This window comes from Giraffa tippelskirchi, chromosome 6, assembly GCF_054371585.1.
Source record: "Giraffa tippelskirchi isolate mGirTip1 chromosome 6, T2T-mGirTip1v1.2.pri, whole genome shotgun sequence".
NCBI lineage: Eukaryota > Metazoa > Chordata > Mammalia > Artiodactyla > Giraffidae > Giraffa > Giraffa tippelskirchi.
Window position 1 is genome coordinate 58,440,777 of NC_137280.1, and position 15,454 is coordinate 58,456,230.

At 36.9% G+C, this 15,454-nt stretch overlaps 1 protein-coding gene across 4 annotated transcripts in view; it reads left to right on the top strand.

Moving 5' to 3' along the window:
• The window catches only part of LOC145509374 (cryptic protein-like), a 44,960-nt gene that overhangs the window by 6,073 nt on the left and 23,433 nt on the right, over positions 1-15,454 (top strand). For 3 of the 4 annotated variants that reach the window (XM_081498020.1, XM_081498017.1, XM_081498019.1), the window contains exon 2: positions 595-769. The gene's annotated coding sequence lies outside the window, so the exon portion shown is untranslated. Of the gene's footprint in view, positions 1-9; positions 151-594; positions 4,725-15,454 lie in introns of those variants that run through there. The other variant, XR_014056069.1, reaches the window with a different exon arrangement.

Here is a 15,454-nt window from a genome sequence, read left to right on the forward strand (position 1 = left end):
TGTGTTAATGGAGAAGGAAATGGCAACCCACTCCAGTACTCTTGCCTGGAGAATCCCATGGACAGAGGAGGCTGGCAGGCTACAGTCCATGGGGTTGCAAGAGTCAGACATGACTTAGTGACTAAATCACCACCACCAAGGCAACATTCTGTAAGTGCTGCTTACCTGAACCACTTCTACATTTATACTTGTGTGTTTTCTGAATTCAGATATAATACTCTTAAAAATCCCTTGTTGTTGTTCACACTGTTCATCATGCTCTTCATGGCAAGAATATTGAAGTGATTTGCCATTCCCTTCTCCAAAGGACCACATTTTGTCAGAATTCTTCACCATGACCTGTCTGTCTTCGGTGGCCCTACACAGCATGGCTCATAGTTCCATTGACTTAGACAAGGCTGTGGTCCATGTGATCAGTTTGATTAGTTTTCTGTGACTGTGGTTTTCATTCTTTCTGCCCTCTGATGGATAAGGATAAGAGGCTTATGGAAGTTTCCTGATGGGAGAGACTGACTGTGGGGGAAAATGGGTCTTGTCCCGATGGGTGGGGCCACACTCATTAAATCTTTAATCCAATTTTCTGTTTTTGGGCAGGGCTATGTTCCCTCCTTGTTGTTTGACCTGAGACCAAACTATGGTGGAGTTAATGAAGATAATGGCAACCTCCTTCAAAAGGTCCGGTACACACACTGCCACGCTCAGTGCCCCTGACCCTGCCACAGGCCACTGCTAACCCACGCCTCCACAGGAGACTTCTGGACACTCACAGGCAAGTCTGGGTCAGAAAGGGGTCACTGCTCCTTTTTCCTGGGTCCTGGTGTGCACAAGGTTTTGTTGGTGCTCTCCAAGAGTCTGTTTCCCCAGTCCTGTGTAAGAACATTTCATTCAAAGATGGGCACAATAAAGGACAGAAAAGGTATGGACCTAACAGAAGTAGAAGATATTAAGAAGAGATGGGAAGAATACCCAGAAGAACTATACAAAAAAGATCCTCATAACCCAGATAACCATGATGGTGTGATTACTTACCTAGAGCCAGACATCTGGAGTCCAAAGTCAGGTGAGCCTTAGGAAGCATCACTACAAACAAAGCTAGTGGAGGTGATGGAATTCCAGTTGAGCTATTTCAAGTCCTAAAAGATGATTCTGTTAAAGTGCTCTACTCAATAAGCCGGCAAATTTGGAAAACTCAGCAGTGGCCACAAGATTGGAAAAGGTTAGTTTTCATTCCAGTCCCAAAGAAAGGCAATGCCAAAGAATGTTCAATTTACCACATAATTGCACTATTCTCACACACCAGCAAGGTAATGCTCAAAATTCTCCAAGCCAGGCTTCAACAGTATGTGAACCATGAACTTGCAGATGTTCAAAATGGACTTAGAAAAGGGAGAGGAAGCAGAGATCAAATTGCCAACATCTGTTGGATCATCAAAAAAGCAAAAGAGTTCCAGAAAAACATCTACTTCTGCTTTATTGACTATGCTAAAAACTTTGACTATGTGGATCACACAAACTGTGGAAACATCTTCAAGAGATGGGAATAGTAGATCACCTTACCTGCCTCCTGATAAACCTGTATGCAGGTCAAAAAGCAACAGTTAGAAACAGACATAGAACAACGGACTGGTTGAAAATTGGGAAAGGCGTATGACAAGACTGTATATTGTCACCCTGCTTATTTAACTTATATGCAGAGCACATCATTCAAAATGCCAGGCTGGATGAATCACAAGCTGAAATAAAGATTGCCAGGAGAAATATCAACAACCTCAGATACACAGATGACACTACCCTAAAGGCAGAAAGCAAAGAGAAACTAAAAACCCTCTTGATGAGGGTGAAAGAGAAAAATGAAAAAGCTGGCTTAAAACTCAACATTCAATAAACCAAGATTGTGGCATCTCCTTCCATCACTTCATGGCAAATAGATGGGGAAAAGTGGAAACAGTGATTTCTTGGGCTCCAAAATCAGTCACTGTGGACAGTGACTGCAGCCATGAAATTAAGAGATGCTTGCTCCTTGGAAGAAAAGCTTTGACTAACCTAGACAGTGTTTTTAAAAGCAGAGACATCACTTTGCTGACAAAGATCCTATGGTTTTTCCAGTAGTCATGTGTGGATGTGAGAGATGGACCACAAAGAAGTCTGATGCTTTACACTGTCGTGCTGGAAAAGACCCTTGAGAGTCGCTTGGACAGCAAGGAGGTCAAACCAGTTAATAATAAAGGAAATCTACCCTGAATATTTATCGGAAGGACTGTTGCTGAAGCTGAAGCTCCAATAATTTGAATACCTTATGCGAAGAACCAGCTCATTTTAATGAGTCTTTTAGACTCTGATGCTGGGAAAGATTGAGGGCAGGAGGAGAAGAGGATGACAGAGGATGGGATGGTTGATGGCATCTTTCACTCAGTGGACATGAGTTTGAGCAAATTCCGGAAACAGTGAAGGACAGGAAAGCCTGGCATGATGCAGTTCATGGGGTCACAAAGAGTCGGACATGCCTTAGTGCCAGAACAAGAGAATTTCAAAGCCCATGAGAGACATCTTAAAAAGGGAAAAGGAAAACACTTTACTCACCTGTTACCTTTAATTTATGGAGAAAAGTTTACAAATGATGGCTATATACCAGGCACTGGGTCTGATGCTGGGCCTGAGATGGGGCAAGTCGTGTCTCTCCAATGAGCTGAGTAAGCCAATGATTCAATACTTGGGCCAATATATGTCTAAAAGGCTACTGAGAATGGGTAAGAAAGATGTGTAGCTTAGGAGATGAAACTTGAACTGTACCTGAAAGAATGGACTAGGGAGCAGAAAAAACAGGTAGGTGGGACATCTGCAAAGTCAGGAAAAGATGAAAGGACAAAGCCACAACCATGCTGGGAGCAGAGGGCAGGTAGCTTCTCAGGGACAGTGCTTGTGCACCATGATGGGACTAGTGGACTTCTCTGCAGGCCATAGAGAGTAATAAAAGGAACTTAAGCAGAAAATTTGCCAAAGAATGCTCAAACTACCGCACAATTGCACTCATCTCACATGCTAATAAAGTAATGCTCAAAATTCTCCAAGCCAGGCTTCAACAATACGTGAACCGTGAACTTCCAGATGTTCAAGCTGGGTTTAGAAAAGGCAGAGGAACCAGAGATCAAATTGCCAACATCCACTGGATTATCGAAAAAGCAAGAGAGTTCCAGAAAGACATCTATTTCTGCTTTATTGACTATGCCAAAGCCTTTGACTGTGTGGATCACAATAAACTGTGGAAAATTCTGAAAGAGATGGGAATAACAGACCACCTGACCTGCCTCTTAAGAAATCTGTATGCAGGTCAAGAAGCAACAGTTAGAACTGGACATGGAACAACAGACTGGTTCCAAATAGGAAAAGGAGTACATCAAGGCTGTATATTGTCACCCTGCTTATTTAACTTATATGCAGAGTACATCATGAGAAATGCTGGGCTGGAGGAAGCACAAGCTGGAATCAAGATTGCGGGGAGAAATATCAACCACCTCAGATATGCAGATGACACCACCCTTATGGCAGAAAGTGGAGAAGAACTAAAGAGCCTCTGATGAAAGTGAAAGAGGAGAGTGAAAAAGTTGGCTTAAGGCTCAACATTCAGAAAACAAAGATCATGGGATCCAGTCCCATCACTTCATGGCAAATAGATGGAGAAACAGTGGAAACAGTGGCCGACTATTTTTTTGGGCTCCAAAATCACTGCAGATGGTGACTGCAGCCATGAAATTAAAAGACGCTTACTCCTTGGAAGGAAAGTTATGACCAACCTAGACAGCATATTAAAAAGCAGAGACATTACTTTGTCAACAAACATCCGTCTAGTCAAGGCTATGGTTTTTCCAGTAGTCATGTATGGATGTGAGAGTTGGACAGTGAAGAAAGCTGAGCGCCAAAGAACTGATGCTTTTGAACTGTGGTGTTGAAGACTCTTGAGAGTCCCTTGGACTGCAAGGAGATCCAACTAGTCCATCCTAAAGGAGATCAGTCCTGAGTGTTCATTGGAAGGACTGATGCTGAAGCTGAAACTCCAATACTATGGCCACCTGATGTGAAGAGCCGACTCATTTGAAAAGACCCTGATGCTGGGAAAGATTCAAGATGAGAGGAGAAGGGGACGACAGAGGATGAGCTAGTTGGATGGCATCACTGACTCAATGGACATGAGTTTGGGTAAATCTGGGAGTTGGTGATGGACAGGGAGGCCTGGCCTGCTGCAGTCCATGGGGTTGCAAAGAGTCGGACATGACTGAGTGACTGAACTGAACTGAACTGAAGCAGAAAATTGAAAGAGAACTGCAAAGCTGCTACCAAGACCACCAGAGACTGATCACATGAATCTGAGTTTATTCAACTTTCTGAGCAAAAGTTAGCATCACCTCCAGGAAGTCTTGATAACTTCTCAAAGGGAGAGTGAGGGCAGGGTGCTGAAAGGTTTGATGGTTCTGGGGCAGGTTTGGGCAGTGAGGATCTGCCAGAATTTGTAAACCAAGGGAGTTGCTGGCACAGTCTCATTTTTGGAATCCTTGAGTCTTTGTGGAACCCCTGAACTAAGGGCTTATCTTGGAATATACAGACCTGAAATTGCTTGTGTTAAGCCAGTTTGAGCTTGAGGTAGTTTTTCTTGTCATGTTATAGTTTGAAACAGTTTATCAGTTTTGAGACTCACACTGTCAGTTTTATAAATTGTGGTTTCTGTTTCATTTCTCATTATTTTGCATTTTAAAAAGATCATCAAGAAGTAGTATGAGGAAGGGATCATATGGGGATAGATAAGAGGGGAGGAGACTTTGAGATTATAGAGTAACACACAACTCCTAAAGGACAAGGTGGAGCCATGGAGCAGTGAGCAGGTGACGGGGGAGGAATAATGCAGAGGAACTGTAGCAAGTTGCGGGAACCAAATAATTTTGGGGAGAGGAATAGGGAAGGATGAGAGAGAGGGAGAATTTGGGAGTAATACCAGCCTGCCTGGTTGGATGAATGGGGAGGGAAAAAAAGCTTGGAAAAATATAGATAAGTTCAAGGTAGAATTTTTGCCTGTGGACATCTGGGTGCTGCTCAGAGGATACTCATTCATTTTCCAGCAATCATTTCTTGAGGACTCTCATGTGCCTGGTTCACTTCTAGTTACTGGGATAGATTAGTGCTTTGTCTCCTGCAAAACCCCCAGATCTCTGTCCATGTGTAGCTTATACTTGAATAAGAGGAGATAAAAATAAACAATAAACACAACTAGTGAATTATCTGGTGTGTTAGAAGGTAATGGATGTTGTAAGGAAAAGAGTAAGAAAGATAAAGGAATTTGGGTGTGGTAGGGAAAGACCAGGGTAGTAATTTTAAATGGGCACTAAAGGTGGGCCTCACTGAGAAGGAGACCTTTCTGAGAAAAGACTTGATAGAAGTTAGGAACACTCCATGAAGTGCTGGCAGGCAAAATACAGGATACCCAGTTACAGTTGAATTTCAAATAAGTAGGGAGTAATTTTTTCATGTCAGCGTGTCCCATGCAATATTTGGGACATAGTCAAATAAATTATTGGTTTATCTGAAATGAAAATTTAACTGGGCACCTTGTATTTTTATTTGCAAAGTAAAGCAGCATGATTCCAGGCAGAGAGAATATTCCATGCAAAGGCTCTAAGAAAGGAGTTTGCCAAGGAAAATCAAAGGCCTGTGTGGCCAGTTTCATGTGGGTGGGGATGGGGTGGGTACATGGGCTGACAGGGCCACTATGGGGTCATGGCTTTAAAAGGGATAAAATGGGCAGCTGCTTGGGCTGAAGGCAGAGGGGTCAGAACTGCCCTGCTTGTTAACAGGATCACTCTGGCTGTTGAGTGAGACTAAACTGTAGGGGAGAAAGGGAGGAAGCAGGATAACCCCTGGGTGACCTCTGGAAAGGGACTGTGTGTGCAGAAAGGTGGGTGGTCAAGATTCCTTAGCTTTTCTGTACTTCAGAAGAATATTTTAAATTTAAGAAAAAGGAAAGGAAGAGACTAAGTTTGTTTGCCATTTCATGGGCATTTGTCTTGCTGTCTCAAAATAAATAAATAAATAGACACAGACCAAAATCTCCTCTCCAGGAGTCTGCAAACACTTTTCGTAAAGAGCTAGATGGTAAATCTGTTTAAGGCTTTACAGGCCAAGTTGCAAAATTGAAGGTATTAAGTATATATCTACATGACAAGAGAGAAACAAATTTCTATAAGATATCATGAACAAAAGCTAAGCATGATATTTTGCAATACAGGAACACTAGTGGAAAGAATGGTAGTATTTAGGGGATGACATTTTGCTTAGTTGGGGTTCAAAGTTACTATTTTCTGTCATCAAAATTGATTGCAAGTGTTCATCTATTACTGCCAACCTGTAATAAGATTTTACATATTTTACCTTTGAAATTTTTTTTTTTCACGCAGGTGAATACTAGCAAATACTGACCCCTAAAGATATGGTATTAATTGAGAGTATTTACCACTTGGGAGACTTTTATAGAATTCTGCTAGATTCTCCTCTTGATATCTGCCTTTTATAGCATGTCATTACAATGCAGATTATCACTTCCAATCAAAAGTTAGGTGGAAGCCCATCATTTCTCAGGTAAATGGATTCTGCAATAAGGACATTTCCTTTGCACTTTCATTGCAGTCCAAAAAAATATTGTTACAACTGTAGTTTCAGCTCAGAATGTATACTCACACAAAGTTGTATGGGAATAGAGTGTGCACCTCTTTTTCTTTTTTTGGTTTTTAAATTTTATTTATCTTTAATTGAAGGATAATTGCTTTACAGAATTTTGTTGGTTTCTGCCAAACATCAACATGAATCAGCCAGAGATATACATATGTCCCTTCTTGAACCTCCCTCCTACATCCCTCCCCTTCCCACCCCTCTAGGTTGTTACAGAGCCCCTGTTTGAGTTCCCTGAGTCATACAGCAAATTCACATTGGCTATTTATTTTACATATGGTAATGTAACTTTCTATGTTACTCTCTCTATACATCTCATCCTCTCCTTCCTCCCCCACAACCTGACTGTGTCCATAATTTTTGACAGCACAGGAGGTACATAAAGCATGTTGCCTTTACTTGTGATTTAAACATTAGCTGTTGTCTAATTTGCTTTACTACAGTATAAATTTTACACACAAGCTCTATATTTCCTTAGAGTTTTAGGTTGATTTCACTAAGAAACATTATCAAATCTGTAACCAAAGCTAGTTATCAAATTCAACCCATGGTTAATAATAGTGATTATTTTAGAAAAAAATTCAATTCAGCCCTGAGCTCAAAAAAAAAAAAAAAAAAAGAACATTAACACTTTACAATTATTAACCTATTGAATTGCTATGCAGTTGAGAAAGTTAGGATATTCAGTTTTTATTCTGACAAAAACTCACGAAAGTAATAAAGGTTAAGTCCAAATGAGGGTCACTGCTGACTCTACTGGTTCAATAACACATGAAGGGGACGACAGAGGATGAGATGGCTGGATGGCTGCGATTCATGGGATCGCAAAGAGTTGGACACGACTGAGTGACTGAACTGAACTGATATATATAATTATATATATTATATGTTATATATTATATATAGATCATATATAGTATATATCATATATAATTATATATGATATATAATATATAATAATTATCTATATAAGATATATATTATATATATCATATATAATTATATATATAAAATATATATCATATATCATATATAATTATATATGATATATATAATATATAATAATTATATATATAAGATATATAATATATATCATATATAATTATATATGATATATATAATATATAATAATTATATATAAGATATATATCATATATAATATATCTTATATAATATAGAATATATAGAATATATAGAATATAATTATATGTTATATATTATTATAATTATACTATAATTATAATTAACATTATACATATTGTATATAAATATATATATTTATATATTTTAATATATGTTATATATAATATATAGACATTATATATATTATATACTATATTACATATATTATATATTGTACTATACTATTATATAATTATAATACTATATATTAAAATATGGAGAAGGCAATGGCACCCCACTCCAGTACTCTTGGCTGGAAAATCCCATGGGTGGAGGAGCCTGGTAGGCCACAGTCCATGGGGTCGCTAAGAGTCGGACACGACTGAGCGACTTCACTTTCACTTTTCCCTTTCATGCACTGGAGAAGGAAATGGCAACCCACTCCAGTATTCTTGCCTGGAGAATCCCAGGGACGTCGGAGCCCGGTGGCTGCCGTCTATGGGGTCGCACAGAGTCGGACACGACTGAAGCGACTTAGCAGCAGCAGCAGCAGCAGCAGCATATTAAAATATATAAATATATATAATATATATATTATACATATATATCAGTTCAGTTCAGTTCAGTGGCTCAGTCGTGTCCGACTCTTTGCGATCCCATGAACTGCAGCACCCCAGGCCTCCCTGTCCATCACTAACTCCCTAAGTCCACCCAAACCCATGTCCATCAAGTCAGTGATGCCATTCAGCCATCTCATCCTCTGTCATCCCCTTCTTCTCCTGCCCTCAATGTTCCCCAGCATCAGGGTCTTTTCCAATGAGTCAGCTCTTTGCATCAGGTGGCCAAAGTATTGGAGTTTCAGCTTCAACATCAGTCCTTCCAATGAACACCCAGGACTGATCTCCTTTAGGATGGACTGATTGGATCTCGTTGCAGTCCAAGAGACTCTCAAGAGCCTTCTCCAATACCAGAGTTCAAAAGCATCAATTCTTTGGTGCTCAGCTGTCTTTATACGTATACACATATATAATATATATTTTTTATATATATTCTATTATATATATAAAAATAATATATAATATATATCACATATAATATGTATAACATATGTAAAATGATATATATTGACATATATCATATATAATGATATATAATATATATAATAATATATATTAATATATATTATGTGTATCATTATATATGATATATATTCTATGATATATAGTATATATGTTTATACATTATATATTCTGTTATATATCAATATATTATTATAATATATAATATTATATTACAATATAATATATATAATATATATTATAATAATATATATAATATATAATAATATATAATATTATATTACAATATAATTGCAAAGAATCAGATATCACTGAGCGACTGAGCACGCATGCATGCATGATAGACCATAATGGAAAAGAATATATAACAAGAAGAATGTATAGACTGAATCACTTTGCTTTACAGAAGTAATTAACACAACATTGTAAACCAACTATACCTCAATTAAAAAAAAACAAGAAAAATAGAGTTACCATACAATCCAACAATGCCACCTCTGGGCACATATCTTGAGAAAACTCCAATTTGAAAAGATATATTCATACTAGTATTCATAGCAGCACTATTTACCTAAGCCAAGACACAAAAGTAACCTAAATGTTCATTATAGATGAATGGATAAAGAAGTTGTTGTAAATATATGCAATGGAATATTACTTAGCTATAAAAATGAATGAAATAATGTCACTTGCAGCGATGTGGATGGATGCAGAGATTATCATATTAAGTCAGACAGAGAAAGACAAATATATTACCTATATGTGGAATGTAAAAAAAATGTGATAAAAATGAACTTATTTCTAAACAGAAATAGACTCATAGAGACAGAAAGTAAATTTTATGGTTACCAAAGGGGATAGAGGGAATGAGGTAGAGACATAAATTAGGAGTTTGGCATTAACATATACATACTACTATATATAAAATAGGTAAATAACAAAAACCTACCGTATAACACAGGGAACTCAATATCTTGTAATATCCTACAATGGAAAGGAATCTGAAAAATATGTGTGTGTGTGTGTGTGTGTGTGTGTGTGTGTATGAGTCACTTTGTATTGTACTTGAAACTAACACAACATAAAAAGGAAGATATTGGAAGAATTTATTAAAATTTAAAAACGTTGTCTACCTGTGAAACACTCACTATAGATACAAAGACAAAATAAGTTGAAATTTAAAGGATTGAAAAAGATATTCCACACAGATAGTAACCAAAGAGAGCAGGAGTGACTGTATTATCAAACAATATATATTTTAAGAAAACAAAGGTGCAAGAGACAAGAAGGATAGTATATATTGATCAAAGTTCAAATTCATGAAGAAGATATTACAATTCATAAACATATGAACAAGTTCCATGAAGTGGAATTGACATAACTGAAGGGCAAAATAGACAATTCTACAATAATAGTTGGAGAATGTGATATCCTATTTTCAATAATGGATAGAACCACCAGGCAAATGATAAGTAAGGAAATAGAAGACTTGAAAAACTACTAACTAATTAGACCTAAAAGATATATACAGAACACTCTATTCAAACAGCAGCAGAATATACATTTTTCTCAAGTTTACATGGGCCATTCTCCAAGGTAGACCATACATTAGTATACAAAAAGTCTTACTGCATTTTAAGGACTGAAATCGTACAAATTGCCTTTCCAATCACAATGGAATGAAACTAAAAATCGCCAATAAAGGGAAAACTTAGAAACTCACAAATATGTGGGAAGTAAACAACAAACTCTTAAACAACTAATGGATGAAAGGAGAAGTCACAAAGGAATTTTTAAAATATCTTGAAACAAAAATAGAAACAACTGTACCAAAACATGGAATGTATCAAAAACAGTACTAAGATGGAAATTTATAGGTGCAAATATTTACTTTGATAAAGAAGAAACTCATTACTCTTTCTCAAACTCTCCCTAAAAATTTAAGAGAAGGAACATGTCTTAATTCATCCTATAGATTAACTGTTACCCTGATACAAGGCCAGAAAAAAAACACTAAAAGAAGAGAGAAACTACAGACTAATATCCCTTATGAATTTTAATGCAGAATCTTCAATAAAATACTTGCAAACTGAATTCAACAGCTAGCATCTTGTTTAATATAATAAAAGAATAGTGTACCATAACCACACGGGAATTATTCCTATAGTGAAAGGATATTTTAGTGTACAAAAAAATCAATCAATGTAGTAAGCCCTATTAACAGAATGAAAGGAAACAAACCACATGATCATCTCAATTGATGCAGAAAAAGCATTTGACAAAATTCAACACATTTTCATATTAAAACAAACAAACACAACTCACCAAACTAGGAATAGAAAGAAACTATCTCAATATATAAAGGCCAAACATGAAAAACTCACAATTAACATCATAACCAATGGTGAGAAAAAAGATTTTCTCCTAAGATCAAAACAAGGATGCCCACTTTTACCACTTCTATTCAACACAGTACTGGAAATTCTCATCAGAGTAGTTGTATAAGAAAAAGAAATTAATAGAAGAGGAAGAAGTAAAACTATTTTTGTTTGTTGCATGGTCTTATAACATAGAAAACCCTAAAGATTCAACAACAAAAAAGCATTTATAGCAAATGATAAATTTAACAAAGTTGCAAGATACAAAAATCAACACTCAAAAAATTAGTTTGTTTCTACTGATGAAAGAAATCAAAGATGACACAAATAGATGGAGAAATATACTATGTTCATGGATCAGAAGAATCAATATAGTGAAAATGAATGTACTACCCAGAGCAATCTACAGATTCAATGCAATCCCTATCAAGCTGCCAATGGCATCTTTCATAGAACTAGAACAAATAATTTCACAAATTTTATGGAAATACAAAAAAACTCAAATAGCCAAAGCAATCTTGAGAAAGAAGAAGGGGACTGGAGGAATCAACCTGCCTCACTTCAGACTATACTACAAAGCTACAGTCATCAAGACAGTATGGTACTGGCACAAGGACAGAAATATAGATCAATGGAACAAAATAGAAAGCCCAGAGATAAATCCACACACCTATGGACACCTTATCTTTGACAAAGGAGGCAAAAGTATACAATGGAGAAAAGATAATCTCTTTAACAAGTGGTGCTGGGAAAACTGGTCAACCACCTGTAAAAGAATGAAACTAGAACACTTTCTAACACCATACACAAAAATAAACTCAAAATGTAAAGATCTAAATGTAAGACCAGAAACTATAAAACTCCTAGAGGAAAACATAGACAAAACACTCTTTGACATAAATCACAGCAAGATCCTCTATGACCCACCTCCCAGAGTAATGGAAATAAAAGCAAAAATAAACAAATGGGACCTAATTAAACTTAAAAGCTTTTGAACAATGAAGGAAACTATAGGCAAGGTGAAAAGGCAGCCTTCAGAATGGGAGAAAATAATAGCAAATGAAGCAACTGACAAAGAATTAATCTCAAAAATATGCAAGCAGCTCATGCAGCTCAATACCAGAAAAATAAACAGCCCAATCAAAAAATTGGCCAAAGAACTAAACAGACATTTCTCCAAAGAAGACACACAGATGGCTAACAAACACATGAAAAGATGCTCAACATCACTCATTATCAGAGAAATGCAAATCAAAACCACAGTGAGGTGCCATCTCACACTGGTCATAATGGCTGCTATCAAAAAGTCTACAAGCAATGAATGCTGGAGAGGGTATGGAAAAAAGGGAACCCTCTTACACTGTTGGTGGGTATGCAAACTAGTACAGCCACTATGGAGAACAGTGTGGCGATTCCTTTAAAAACTGGAAATACACCAAAGAAACCAGAATTGAAAGATACGTGTGTACCCCAATGTTCATCGCAGCACTATTTACAATAGCTAGGACATGGAAGCAACCTAGATGTCCATCGGTAGACGAATGGATAAGAAAGTTGTGGTACATATACACAATGGAATATTACTCAGCTATTAAAAAGAACACATTTGAATCAGTTCCAATGAGGTGGATGAAACTGGAGTTTATTATACAGAGTGAAGTAAGTCAGAAAGAAAAACACCAATACAGTATATTAATGCATATATATATGGAATTCAGAAAGATGGTAACAACGACCCTATATGCAAGACAGGAAAAGAGACACAGATATAAAGAACAGACTTCTGGATTCTGTGGGAGAAGGCGAGGGTGGGATGATTTGCGAGAATAACAATGGAACATGTATATTATTACCATATGTGAAACAGATGACCAGTCCAAGTTCAATGCATGAAACAGGGCACTTAAAGCCAGTGCACTGGGACAACCCAGAGGGATGGGATGGGGAGGGAAGTGGAAGGGGAGTTCAAGATGGGGGACACATGTACACCCATGGCTGATTCATGTCAATGTATGGCAAAAACCACCACAATATTGTAAAGTAATTATCCTCCAATTAAATTAATTAATTTAAAAAATTAGTTTGTTTCTCTACTCTAGCAATGAATGATCTGAAAAGAAAATTAAGAAAGCCGTCCCATTTACAGTAGTGTCAAAAAGAGGTAAGTTTATCCAAGAAAGTAAGTCTTGTCTACTGAAAACTATAAAACATTGCTGAAGGAAATTTTAAAAAACTTAAATAAATGGAAAGACATTAATGTTTATGCATTGAAAGACTAAATATCTTTAAGATGACAATATTACCCAAAGTGATATTCAGATTCAAAGCAATTCATATCAAAATTCTAACAGTGCTTCTTGCATAAATAGTAAAACCCATTTTAAAATTAAAGGGAATCAAATAGCCAAAATAATCTTAAAAAAAAAATAAGGACAAAATTGGAAGACTCACACTTTCCAATTTCAACTCAATACTGTGCTAGAGTAGTAATCAAGAAACATGGTACTGGCCTAAGACTAGATAGACCAGTGATGTAGAATTGAAACCCCATAAATAAACCCTCTAATCTATGGTCAATTGATTTTTAATGAGGATGCCAAAACCATTCAAAGAGAATAGTCTCTTCAACAAATGGTCCTAAGAAAACTGGATATCCACATGCAAAAGAAAAAAAGGTTGGGCCCTTACCTTATACCGCATACAATATTAACCAAGTGAATCAAAGATACAAAGTTAAGAGCTAAATCTGTAAATCTTTAGAAGAAAGCATAGTAAATCTTCATGGCCTTGGATTTGACAATGGCTTTTTAAGTATGACCCCAAAAGGATAGGCAACAAAGTTTTTTAAAAAATTAGATAAATTAGACTTCAAAATTTAAAACTTTTGTTCGTCAAAGTACATTAACAAGAAAATGAAAAGATAATCTATAAGATAGGAGAAAATATTTGCAAATCATATTTTGTATAAGAGGCTTATAGCCAGAATATGGAAAGAACTCCTGTAAGTCAACAACAAAAAGAAAAACAACTCAAATTTAAAAATAGGGAAAATTTTAATAGACATTTACCTGAAGAATGTATATAAATGCCAATAAGTACTTGAAAAGATGGTCAACTTCACTAGCTATTAAGGAACTGCAAATCAAAACCATAATGATTAATCACTTCAAATCCATTAGAATGGTTATTATCAGAAAAAAGAAAATAACAAATGTTAGTAAAGATGTAGAGAAATTAGAACATGGCTGGTTGGTATGTAAAATAGTGCAGCTACTGTGGAAAATAGTTTGGGAGTTCCTCAAAAACCCTTATGGCAGAAAGTGAAGAAGAACTAAAGAGCCTCTTGATGAAGGTGAAAGAGGAGAGTGAGAAAGTTGGCTTAAAGCTCAACGTTCAGAAAACTAAGATCATGGCATCTGGTCCCATCACTTCATGGGAAATAGATGGGGAAACAGTGGAAACAGTGTCAGACTTTACTTTTTTGGGCTCCAGAATCACTGCTGTTGGTGATTGCAGCCATGAAATTAAAAGACGCTTACTCCTTGGAAGGAAGGTTATGGCCAACCTAGATAGCATATTTAAAAGCAGAGACATGACTTTGCCAACAAAAGTCCGTGTAGTCAAGGCTATGGTTTTTCCAGTGGTCATGTATGGATGTGAGAGTTGGACGGTGAAGAGAGCCGAGCGCCGAAGAATTGATGCTTTTGAACTGTGGTGTTGGAGAAGACTCTTGAGAGTCCCTTGGACTGCAAGGAGATCCAATCAATCCATCCTAAAAGAGATCAATCCTGGGTGTTCATTGGAAGGTCTGATGTTGAAGCTGAAACTCCAATACTTTGGTCACCTCATGCGAAGGGTTGACTCATTGGAAAAGACCCTAATGCTGGGTAGGATTGGGGGCGGGAGGAGAAGGGGACGACAGAGGCTGAGATGGTTGGATGGCATCACCGACTCGATGGACATGGGTTTGGGTAGACTCCGGGAGTTGGTGATGGACAGAGAGGCATGGCGTGCTGCAATTCATGGGGTCGCAAAGAGTCGGACATGACTGAGCGACTGAACTGAACTGAACAAAAAGTTAAATATAGAATTACCATATGTCTCAACAATTCTGCTCCTAGGAATATACTCAAAAAATTAAATTAAAAACAAGGACTCAAACAG